The sequence below is a fragment of the Hippopotamus amphibius genome, chromosome 9 (genome assembly GCF_030028045.1).
Source record: "Hippopotamus amphibius kiboko isolate mHipAmp2 chromosome 9, mHipAmp2.hap2, whole genome shotgun sequence".
Classification (NCBI taxonomy): domain Eukaryota; kingdom Metazoa; phylum Chordata; class Mammalia; order Artiodactyla; family Hippopotamidae; genus Hippopotamus; species Hippopotamus amphibius.
The window spans coordinates 85,193,506-85,206,379 of record NC_080194.1 but is presented as its reverse complement, the minus strand read 5'-3'; positions in this window follow the sequence as shown (position 1 = coordinate 85,206,379).

The following is a 12,874-nucleotide window of genomic DNA, read 5'->3' as shown; positions in this document are numbered from 1 at the left end:
ATTCAAATAATATTAGTTAGGCAGCCATCATGTACTAGAAACTAAGGATATAACAGTTAACAAAGTAATGTTATACCCCTAAAGATCTTATATTTCAGTAAAGGACAGAGATATTTGCTGGGTAGAAAAGCCCAGGACAATCTTCAATTAGGAACTGGGGCTCTCCATTCAAATACCCATTTATATTTGACTTAAATATAAACTGGCTAATACACTCGGATTATACTATCGTAGTTTGAGTTTAGACACCAATTCTGTTTGAAATGTAAGCTTGTCAATGACTGATAGCTATACAGACAGACGGATAGGTAGATAGACAGACAAACGGATAGGTAGATAGACAGAGATAGATATACTAACCTGATAGCTTGTAGTTAATCAGGTCAGCTACTGAGTGGCTGCAAACTGTCCACAAGAGTCAGGATATAGTCCATCCAGTGGCCCCACAAGAATAAAAGTAGACATCCCTTCAGGGTGGCTAAGGCAAAAAGACTTGTACCTACTGATACTTGCTTATAGTAGTGGGTCTCCTGCCTGTCCAGACCAGAAAGGATCAGCTTGATGCAAACCTCAGCATGCTAAATCAGCTCCATCTACCATATTCAGTGAGGATGTATCTATCCTACTTAGAGTGGTGAGAAGTTGTAAAGCCTTACTTTATTCCATTTTCTTCTCCATTCTCTTGAAGAGAGGTGATGGCATTGAAAGCTATGTGTATGGGGTTTTTTTATGCATAGATTCAGTTGTGTTCTCTGTGCAAAAGCCCACTTGCATTGAGGGGGGGAAATCTGCTTCTAGTGGTATTATATTCAGATTGACAAATACCTGTAAAAAATATTTATAATACAATGTGATACATGCTACAGTGGCAGTAAATACCAATGGGATGGAAGTCAAGGAAGGGACCCTCACCCAGTCTTAGGGAATCAGAGAGTGCTACAATGTAGGACCAGTAGGTAATAGGGCAGGAAAGGCAGGAGATAGTGTGTACAAGCAGGGTAAGAAGTATGGATGAAAGATTAAAATTGTACCAAAAACAAAACAAATGTTCTCAGGTGTGACAGATGACATATCACTCTGTACTGTTCGATCCACAGTTGTTTTTCTGGCACACGTTACAATTTCCATAATGAGTTCCAATTCCAAACTAAGATTTCAATAAGCAGGAAACATCAGTTCACCAATGCTGATATCCATAAGTTGAGCTTTCCTTAAAGAATAAGGAGGGGTTTACAAATGTACAGACAGTTTAAAGCTCCCACCCCCTTTTCACTTGAATGGTAGGGTACTAGAAAGGCTTTAGCTTGAGGAATGCAAGAACAGATTTTGAAACTTCACTGAATTCTCCTTCATAGAATTTACTAGTTTGGAATTTCAATCCAAAAATTCAAGTCAGGGTTCTATCAAACTAATAATCTTTTCACATTTCCTAATCCCAGGGTCAGGGTGAATGAGTCACTTGCCCTTGGCCCTCTCTACTTTTAGTCTTTTATGGTTCTTATTGTTCTTTTTTCCTTATCCTTCCTTGCAATAATTTTCTAAATAATTTTCACCATTTTAAAATATCAAATTATTGTTCAGTCCATGACAATTTCCCGATTCAGTGACCTATTTACACAAAGGATAATGCCACAATAATCACACTATGAGTATATTCATGCGAAGACCAATGACCAACTACTTATTCAATCTCCAAGTAACTGAGTACAGCTGATTTCCACCTTCAGATTCAGGTCTATCCTGATCTCTGGAAACAATGCTTGCCCAGGCAGATGACATATATAATGCTCTAACCCAGTATCCAGGGACTCAGCACAAAGTTACTGCTGATTCACCTCTGAACCTGAAATACAATTGGGATGCCTGATTCTGATTCAGTCATTATGTTTGATAAGATTTCTGGTGATGGAAGCAGAGTCTTTTTTCTCTATGTTTAAATGTATCTATTTTTCTATATTCTCACATTATCATCATCACCTAGTTGTCAAAACTAATGACTGAAGAAATTCTTTAAAGAAACACTTTATGAAAAAAGTAGATAGGATCCAGAAAAAGAAATTATATGATATGCAAAGAGAACCACACTCTCTTTAGAATACTATTACCTTAAGCACAGTGATATATAACATTTTAAATCTATAGACTAGGATTGCACGTCAACTTCTCTCTCCCCACAGACTGGTGGAAATTCTTAATTGGGCTGGTAAAGAGAAGTCTCTCTTCCCTGGACTGGCCTGGAGAACTCTATATGTGTTATCTTGCCTCTGCGGGGTTCTTTTGTGTGAGGCATTCTGTACTAGGAAGGCTGCTCCACATATAACACTTGGGCCTTTCTTCTCAGTCTTTGCTTGTGGATTAGGTTAATGTTCGGTAGAGCTCCAATCAAAGCTTTGTAACCTTAATTTTTCATCAAATTTAACATAAATACCCATATGAAAATGTACAAAATATATACTTCACATACATTTTATGCAATGAACAGCATATAACCAACATGCAGGTCTATAAACAGAACACTGCCAGCAGCCCAGAGCCTTCTGAGTGCCCTATTCTTCCATTCTCCATCTGGTCTCTATTGCAACCACTTTCTGGCTTTGTTTATACCTTCATCATCTACGTAGGGCCTCACTGTCAACTGCATCCAGCCTACAGAAGGTCAAAGAAAATGTGGACATGGCACACCTTAACTCTGGAATGGTGTTGATTATGCATAAAGCACAGTCACATGCCATATCTCACTGCAAAAGAGACAGAGAAATGTATGTATGTTCTGAAAGAGATGAGCAGCTAGCAGTCTTTACCACACTGGGATAATCACATAGGTGCCTATCAAATCTCATTGATGTGAAGATTAAATAAGATGTTGAAAGTAAGACCTTAGTGCTGAGCTGAACCTGGGGGAAGCACCTATATCAATAATGAATACTATTTATATACTTCCAGGAGAAACACATACACTGACAGATGTAAGAGTACAGAGAAAGCTACAACAATACTTGTAAGAGCAATAGTAACACCCTGTATGTTCTCTTTATTAATATTCTAAGTGGATTAATTCAGCCTGATGTCAAAAGAGACTTTAAACAGCCAAGGTGATCCGAACAGCCTACCACTCACTGAGGGACATGGAAATCTTAGCCTTGGAATGTAAAACTTACCCACACTAAGAATAATTTTAACATTCAAAGGTACATATTTTGTGCAGCAAAGCCCTGCATATAATCCACCTACTTCATATGATGCTAAAATGAATATAGAATGAAATGTCATAAAAGTGAAGAAAATACCAACTGTGCCAGACTTGGGGAACAATACCATGTCTGTCCTCAACATGGACATTTGCTGACATAATCAATTTTTAGGATTAATTGCAACCATGTAAGATCTATTTTATCTTCTACCCACATGGAGGATGTAAATCTACTATGTTGCATTATGAAAAATCTAAATTTATAGCTACTTCTCACATCCCCTTCTTTATGATTGTGACATATACCACATTGCTACATGTTGCTTGGCACGTAGGTACAAAATATATGTTGTGTTGTATTTCATTTTGTTTTTACATAAGTAAATGAATGGTTGAAGCAATAACACTTTCTTCTTCTTTGATTCAGCAAATATTTCCTGTCCACCTCTTCCTCTCAGGACCTGGAGTCTGGAAACATCGACCTGAATGGGCTTACAAAGATGAAAATGGATTGCATGCCATTCAGTAGATTCCAGGCAGAAATCTCATAAAATACAAAAGATTCATATTTTATGTGTAAGTGTGTGTGTGTGTGTGTGTGTGTGTGTGTGTGTGTGTGTAGGGAGGCTGTGTAAAAAGCATCGGAAGATGGCATTAATAAAGTTGGGAGATTTTCTTTATGGTTTAACTAAGGGGACCATATTATGTCATTGCCCAGAAAGTCCATGTTTTCACACTGAATTGCAAAAATCCCCTCCTATTACACAGACACAGGAGAAACTCAGGGTTTGCTTGTTTAACTCTCAGCTGTAAAAGTTCAATAGAGTTATTCTTCCTCTCATAACTTCTTTAGCTTGTAACACAAAAAAGCAAATGTTGTAAAGGGTAAGTCTTATGTTACACACGTAAAACACATTAAATTTATTCTCCTTCTTTTAGTGAGGTCCAAACAGACACACACAGTTTGAGTTGCTGACAAGAGATTATAACTAAATTGCTTCCTTTCAAACTTGACCAAATGCAACATTTACAAGTGGTATTTAAATTTTAATTTTTTTTCAAAAAAAATCTGAAAGAATAAAACCTAATTTGAAAGAAAGTTTTTTCTTCTAAAAATGAAACAATTTGTATTTAAAACTTCTTCTCAAATGAAAGGTTTTGACCAGCATTAACACATTTTTTGGCAACTCAAATAATGATAAAATACAAAACAGAGTGAAAGCACCTGTGCAATACCTACAAAGGTTCCCAAATAGTTTAATTATTATTTACATATTTTGATACACTTCTCTCTCAATAAGGAAAACAATTTTATGAAATGGGACAGTAAGTAAATAAAACAAAAGAAACACCAACCTAGGTCAACTCTTTTACATAAATACTTGCTAAGCAAAAATCACACATATTGACATTGAGATGAGGGATGTGCTGTGAGTAGTCACTGAAAACCATAAATCAAGAACTTAGCAGGAGTCAAAACTATAAGTGAATGCTGAACATCCAAAGAGCAAACAAGCAAACATACTAGTGTTGCTACGTTCACAGTATCTGATTCTTGAGTGGAGATTAGAAAACAAGTAAAATCGAAAATATTATTAAAGTTATCTTACAAAATGGTGCAATTGTCACTTGGGTAAAGTTGAAGCATTTTAGACTAAACATTTTCACTTATTTTCTCAAAAAACAAAAAAAACAACAACCAATAAATCTAACATCCTATTCGAGAAAAGACATTGCCGTAACAATTTAGTCACCAAATATTTCTTTCAAATTATCATTGTCTAACAGCTGTTTGAGGATTTTATACCTTAAAATACATAGGGAAGTGACATATGGAAGCCAGCAAAGCCAGGAGTGATTCAGTTGTGCCTCGGTCAAACCCACAGGGTTGGAGGTTGGTGGGTTTAACTTTTGTTTAATATCAAATAACATAAGTTTTTATACTACCCATAGAAATCTTGTTTTGTCTGTAATATTTCTAGGGTCTTCCAGAAGAAAGAGGAGAATCATAAAAAACAGGCTTTTACTTTGCAAAGTTTTTTTCTCTAGGTCCTTATCCATAGTTTGAGTTTTAATTACTAATCACTATTTCACCTTCCGAAAAAAGGTCTTCTCTCTAACTTCTTTCTCAAATGTAGCCACAACTTTTATAACCTCATCACCCAAAACTCTACTATCATATGGCCATTTTGCATCATAAATTTATGACAGATGTATAGACTGTATACTAATTGTACTAAATGGAATACGACAAAAATCCATGTTAAAATGCACTTCCTAAGCCTCATGAACACTACCCACACAGACCTCTTATTTATTGGCCATGTGTCTGGTTGAGTCTTAGCCTCATGACAAGATTCTAGCTTCCCTCATATCCATGCCCTGTTCTCTGAATTACAAACTCTTGCAAGTATTCTAAAGTGTTTTTTTTTCTTAATTTTGTGGAAGAAGTAATATTCTTACTTGAGTAAATCATCTCCCCAGTATACTAGCCAAAGAGGCCTCCTCTTTCCCAGCAACAACAAAACTCAACAAACTGTTTTCTTAAATAAAAAACAACCAAAATAGCAACACCCATCCTGAGAGAAATATCACTCTGGAACAAAACATAGTCAACATTCAAATTAGAAAATTTTTTCTCCTGTGTCATGGTTACTGAAACAAAAACAATGAGATAAAGTAGAAGCAAAGTATACTAAGTAGATCAGTAGTTTTAAATCATAAGATTTAATTTAGTCTAGATCATGAAAAAGGTACATAACTGTAAGTCAAGCAGTAACTGCTCTGAGATTTACCCGCCTCATGCAGGCAATATATTTTAACAATCCGTTATGAGCAGGACTGGGTGTGCAAAGGTAAAAAATCCTTTGCCAAAGGAACCATATTGTGTAGTGTTAACAGAAGCAAAGTGGTATATACTTAACAGTCATAATGGAATCTTCCATCTCAGGGATTAAATGAGATACATTTGTGCTAAAGGAAGACTGGAAATATGGGAAGAGGAAACATTGTCTGATTCATGCTTCCAATGGCAAGTGGCAGATAAGACAACCCCAAAGACACTATGTCACCCTAACATTCCCTGATTTGATCAGCTGCAGACCAGTCTTCTATTTCCGGGGTGGGGGGGGGGGAGTTCAAATGCTTAAAAAAAGAGAGATAATTTTTCTTACTTTCTTAACAGTATTAATAAATGGGAAAAGGTGAGGAAAGGAAATTGTGCAAATGGTGAGGAAAGACAGAAGACTTACTCTACAAAAAGTGGAAATAAATTGAGAGAAGATTAAAATTTCCTTCAACATGGCAAGAAAGAAATAAGAGGATTATCAATAAAATTACTATGATTAAACACAGAACATTCCAGCCTTGTGACTAACCACAGAAACTTCCTGCCCTGTGACTAAACTCACAGAGAGATACTGTTTCTAATCAAATCTATCTCCTACTCAAGAGTTTTTCTAAGAGCAATTTTAACATCTTTATTTCTCAAGCCGTAGATTAAAGGGTTCACCATAGCAAGCACATTGGTGTAAAACAGAGAAGAGATTTTTCTCTCATCCATAGACCCAGCAGAAGATGGTTTGCAATAAACAAATGTGCATGACCCAAAAAACAGAGAAACAGTAATTATGTGGGAACTGCAGGTGCTGAAGGCTTTGGATCTGCCCTCCATGGAGTGGATGTGGAGGATGCTGGAGAGGATGAGACCATAAGAGACAAAGATGGTGAGAATGGGCACAATGATGTTGATGCCCACCACAATGAAAACTACCAGCTCATTGACGTAGGTGCTTGTGCAGGAGAGCTGGAGTAGAGGGTGGACGTCACAGAAACAATGGTTGATGATGTTGGCATCACAGAAGATGATGCATCCAGCATGCATCCAATGCAGGCCATGGCACCAGAAGATGCCATTAAGTATGAACTTAACATAAGACTGGAACACACTTTAGGAGACATGAAAATATTATACAGAAGCAGGGTACAGATGGCCCCATAGTGATCATAGGCCATTGACTCAGCACATAGATTTCAGAAATGACAAAAAAACAGAAAAAAAAGTAGACCTGAGTTATGCACCCCATGTAAGAAATAATACTTCTTTGATATGAAGTTAATCAGCATTTTGGGTGTAAACACAGAAGAATAACAGAGGTCCATGGAGGACAAGTTAGAGAGGAAAAAGTACATGGGGGTGTGTAGATGTGAATTTAGCACAATTTGGACTATCAAGACCAAATTTCCCAACACAGTGACCACATACATTCCTAGGAAGAGTGAGAACAGGGGGAGTTAGAGATCTGGTTGGTCTGTTAATCCCGAAAGAATGAATTCGGTCAAGAAAGATCATTCCCAGGAGCCATTCTTCTCTAAGGATATCTGTGGACACAGGAGAAAAGTCTTGCATGAGAGAACTGAGCTCTTCCCACACTGTCTCATCCTACAAGGGAGGGTAAACACTGGGGAAGTCAGAGACTAGCACTACCTGGTCCCACAGAATCTGCCTTTACCATTATCATAATACAGAGTGATGTGGACTTGCCCTTTATTAGAGCTTTTATAAGCTAAATACAGCAAAGGACATCACAGACTTAGCCTCCAGCATTGTGGCCAGTGCTGCCATCTGCAAACAGAAGTAAAAAACAAGCAGGGAGAAGGATCGATCAGGACAGAATTGAGACCCCTCACATCTCTAAACATTTTCTGATGCCCCTCTAATAGATTACTCTGCCAGTTTCACTTGAGTCACAGAAACACAAAATGGGAAAGAATGGGCAAATTTAGGTCCCTGGACTTTCATCTCAAAACAGGGAATAAGTATTGTAAATTGAATTCAGAAGCTCACCCTCCTTATTTGAGAAAATCTCAGGGCTGGCTCACTTATCCTTAGTTTTTACCCTGTTGGTACTAGAAATGTAATTTCAGGTTCTTGAGGCTTGATTCTCTCTTTTTTTTTTTTTTAAGTGCACAATTTGATATATTTTTTTTCTTTTTAGGTATGTATATATGGCAATCCCAATCTCCCAACTCATCCCACCCCAACCCCCCCACCCCCCGGCTTTCCCCACTTGGTGTCCATATGTTTGTTCTCTACAGAGGCTTGATTCTTTTGATTCTAAGAGGAGCTGGCAAGACATATGCTTGGAAATCTTTCTGAAATATAATTTCTGAGCATTTTCAGTCCTTTTAAGCAATAGAAAAAAACTAAGGCTTTCATTATCACACTTGCTATTTGACTGGACACAGAAGATTTAATGTGAGTGTAATGATGTAATGTACCTGGTTAAAATCGGGCTAGAAGTTTGCTCTGTCTCTTCCCCAGGGACAAGATTATATGTATAAAAGGGAATAAGGAAATTATATATCCTGGACCATAATCTGTCTTTAGGTCCTTACTGACTCATTCTTCTACTCATTTTCACTTTACTCTAGGGATTGTATATCCCTCCATGCGGATCCAAAGTAAACTCCCATCTCCTCATTATCTTCATCTCTGAAGGGAAAGCTACTACACTGTTTCATTCCCTCTTTATTCTCATCTCCTAAATGAACATATTTCCACAAGAGTCCTACTTCCAGATTTCCTTATTTCTTTATCTGAAATTTTTTGAACGTTGCGGTAACTCATTTCAGTTGTTTTCTCCCTAGGTTACCTCTGAAATAATTCTCAATGTTGTATATCCCTTCTATAGTTTATACTTTTAAACACTGGAAGGTATTACCTGATTCTCCTGCTGGGTCATTTTCTGTAACATTTCAGTAACTAATGTTATCAATTTCTTCCCATCACAGAGAAAAGTAGGGGCTCTGGAATTAAAGAGCATTGTGAATCTTAATTTCCCACTTACACACTTACAAACTATAACACTTTGGGCTAGTTACTTAATCTCTCCTTTCAAATTTATAAAATATGAACAGTAAAGATAGTAACTCTTTCATTGTGTTGCTGTTAATTAAATGAAAAAAAAACCTATATAAAATGGTTGGGACAGTGCCTGGCATACGGTAAACAGTCAATAAATGTCAGCTCTCATTATGTTCTTATAAATTCCAGTAGATTCTCCATTATAACTCCCATCAGACTTCTTTATTCCTCTAAATCCCTGTGTTTTCTCCTATAAACTGTAAATTATATAAGGACAAACATTTATTCTATCTTGTTTACTCTTTGGCTACTGGCTCTAATGCAGAGTACATAGAAGAACTCAATAAATATTTCTGAAAATCATGTTCTTTTTGCCAGAGAACCTTCAGAATATATTCTATTATGGTAAGCCATAGCATCTGCAACCACAGTGTCCACCATCTATGTCCCTCAGCCACCACACAACTTCTGGATTTTCATGTTTAAATCCAACTACTCTAATGTGGAACTATGGTGCCTCCTATTATTCTAGCATTTCCCACACACTCCCTCTTATTTAGCCATGAGCACTGCTAGTAGAATAAGGTCTCAAAGCAAAGCTCTGTCCCTCCTTAGTTTAAGAACTTTCAATGGTTCTCCATTACCCACTTGAAAATTGATGCCATGTAATAAAAATATAATTCTCAAAATTATTGTCTTGGATAAAACTCAATATGTAATTGAGTCAGAGTTATCTTTGATGAGAAGACAGAAAGCACCATTTTGATTGAAGTATTTTACACAAATTAACTATTGTACAAACTTTAACCTTCTCAAAAATCTGAAAAAGAAAATTGGAGAATGTTTACTTTTCTAAGACCATGCAACTAAACTAGGGAAGTTCAACCCATTTTAGAAATATATATGTGTTTGTGTGTGAAAAATAAACACATATAAGTCTGTATTTATACACACACACACTGCTTATCTTTAGTGGAAGGAGGGGGGTAGAATAACATTCTAAAAAAAAGAGGGCTCTCTTATTGGAAGAAAAGTGTCAAACTCTCAAATAAAGTCTTCAAACTGTTCCAAAAAAGTGACTGCCTCCAAACACAAAACAGTGACTTGTGCTACCACAATTACGTGATTTTTTTTTTCACATGGCAACTCCTAAGAGAGAGAGAGACATGGAACAGACTGAGAGGCACTGAATTTCTGATGAATCAAAATTAAGCTTATGTCCATTGAATATTTTTTTCTGTTTAAGAACTTTTATTGAGATAGAGTTAACAGACAATAAACTGCATATATTTAGAGTGTACAATTTGGTATTTTTTTCTTATTAGTAATGTACATATGGCAATCCCAATCTCCCAATTCATTCCCCTGCAACCCTCCCTGCTTTCCCCACTTGGTGTCCATATGTTTGCTCTCTACATCTGTGTCTCTGTTTCTGTCTTGCAAACAGCTTGATTTGTACCATTTTTCTATAGTCCGCATATATGTGTTAATATACGATAATTGTTTTTCTCTTTCTTTCTCACTTCACTCTGCATGACAGTCTCTAGGTCCATCCATGTCTCTACAAATGTCCCAGTTTCATTGCTCTTTATAGCTGAGTAATATTCCATTGTATATATGTACCACATCTTTTTTATCCATTCATCTGTTGATAGACAGATGCTTCCTTGCTTCCTTGTCCTGGCTATTGTAAATAGTGCTGCAATGAACATTGGAGTGCATGTGTCTTTTTGAATTATGCTGTTCTCTGGGTGTATGCCCAGCAGTGGGATTGCTGGGTCATATGGTAACTCTATTTTTAGTTTTGCAAGGAACTTCCATACTTTTCTCCATAGTAGCTGTATCAATTTACATTCCCACCAACAGTGCAGGAGCGTACCTTTTCTCCACACCCTCTCCAGCATTTACTGTTTGTAGATGTTCTGAGGATGCCCATTCTAACTGGTGTGAGGTGATACCTCATTGTAGTTTTCATTTGCATTTCTCTAATAATTAGTGATGTTGAGCAGCTGTTTCTGGGCCTCTTGGCCATCTGTATGTTCTTTGGAGAAATGCCTATTTAGATCTTCTGCCCATTTTTTGATTGGGTTGTTTGTTTTTTTGATATTCACCTTGAAATTTTAATCTTAGTTTTCTTTGAGACATTTTCATAGCTCCCTATCTCTTGTTTAGAATCTTTCCAATATATTGTACAATATTTGAAACTACTAGACTAACTAATTTAGATAAGAATAAGTATGATACATGATGTAGCATTTTGGAAAAGGATTCAATGTAAAAAGGAAATTATTTTTTTTTCAGATCTTTATTGGAGTACAATTGCCTTACACTGTTGTGCCAGTTTCTGCTGTACAACAAAGTGATCAGCTGCATTTATATATATATCCCCGTATTCCCTCCCTCTTGAGACTCCCTCCCTCCCTATCCCATCCCTCTAGGTCATCACCAGTCATCACATTGACATATAAACACTACCAAATGTAAAATAGATAGCTAGTGGGAAGCTACTGCATAACACAGGGAGATCAACTCAAGAAAATTATTAATTATATAAATTTAGGTTAGAAATACCCCAGGAAACTTCACAAATGCTTATGATATTAAATAAGAGACACTAGGTTCTCTTCAGGCGTACCCTTGTACCATCCCTGGCTCTACATCTCAAAGAAAGTCTGATTCTACACAATAATGACACCAGTGGAAGTGATGATATATTAAAAGCTGAATAACCTGATGGTGTTTCTGAGACCCTAAGTAAAGATAAAGAAGCAGAAAGAGGACCTTCCAATCCATGAGTAATGTGATCAGTTTTCATGCCCTGCTCAGAACCAGGTGGCCATGTTTGAGGGCCCTTTCATTTCCTCAAACAGTTTCATAGCTGGAAATTTCTGAACAGATCAAAACAATAGAAATAGGACTCAGAAATGTGTCCTAGCAAATCCCACAGGTTAACAGTACAGGCATTATTTGAAGAGAAGTGCAGTAATCTGGGGTTTACCCTATTTGGGGTATCAACTTTCCTATCAATGACCCATCTATAGGGAGAAAATTGTTGCCTCTGAAATTGTTAGATCATAAATTCTCTAAACAGTCTACAACATAATACATGATAGGTGAGAAAAAGAATATTGGGTCTAAAGACCTTTTTTCTAAAGGAGATAGCTTTCTTTCAGATTTCATCTATCCTAAAAGTAAGAATTTTCTTCTGTATCAAAACTACCAAAGTGTGAAAAATTAATCCCTGTTAACTATCCCTGTGAATTAGGGAAGAAAGTTATTTGGTCCAAGTAGGTCCTTATCAGAGAATGGGAATTTTATCATTTGGAAATGATTTGGAAACATTGTGAAATGTTTTCATGACACTCTAAGTAATAAACAGCTCCCTTTGGTGGGAATTTTTGACTTGGATAATATTTGAATTAATTAAAAGAAAAAATTGCTTTAGGGAATTTTCCAAATAAGGGCTCTCAAGAAAATTTTTAAAAATCAGACTAAGATCCTTGAAAAACATGTCTAATATTTTTTAATTGCAGAAAACTTTATAAATTATAATACTGTGGGAGAATACATTGGTAAGTATTTTTCATTCTTCTTTCAGTTCCTCTTATCTCACTGTGAGAACCTTTTGAGTTCTTTAGAGGAATGTTAACAGCTAAGGGAAGCAGTTTTTTCAGAAAGGAGTTCAGGAGAGAAAATATTTAAAGGGTCTTCCTTTTGCCTCTCTACCTTCTCTCTTACTGTTCTTTGTGATTAAAAATGATGAAAATTGTAGCTTGAAAGCACTATAACACCAAGCCTACCTGTATTTCAACTGTTAA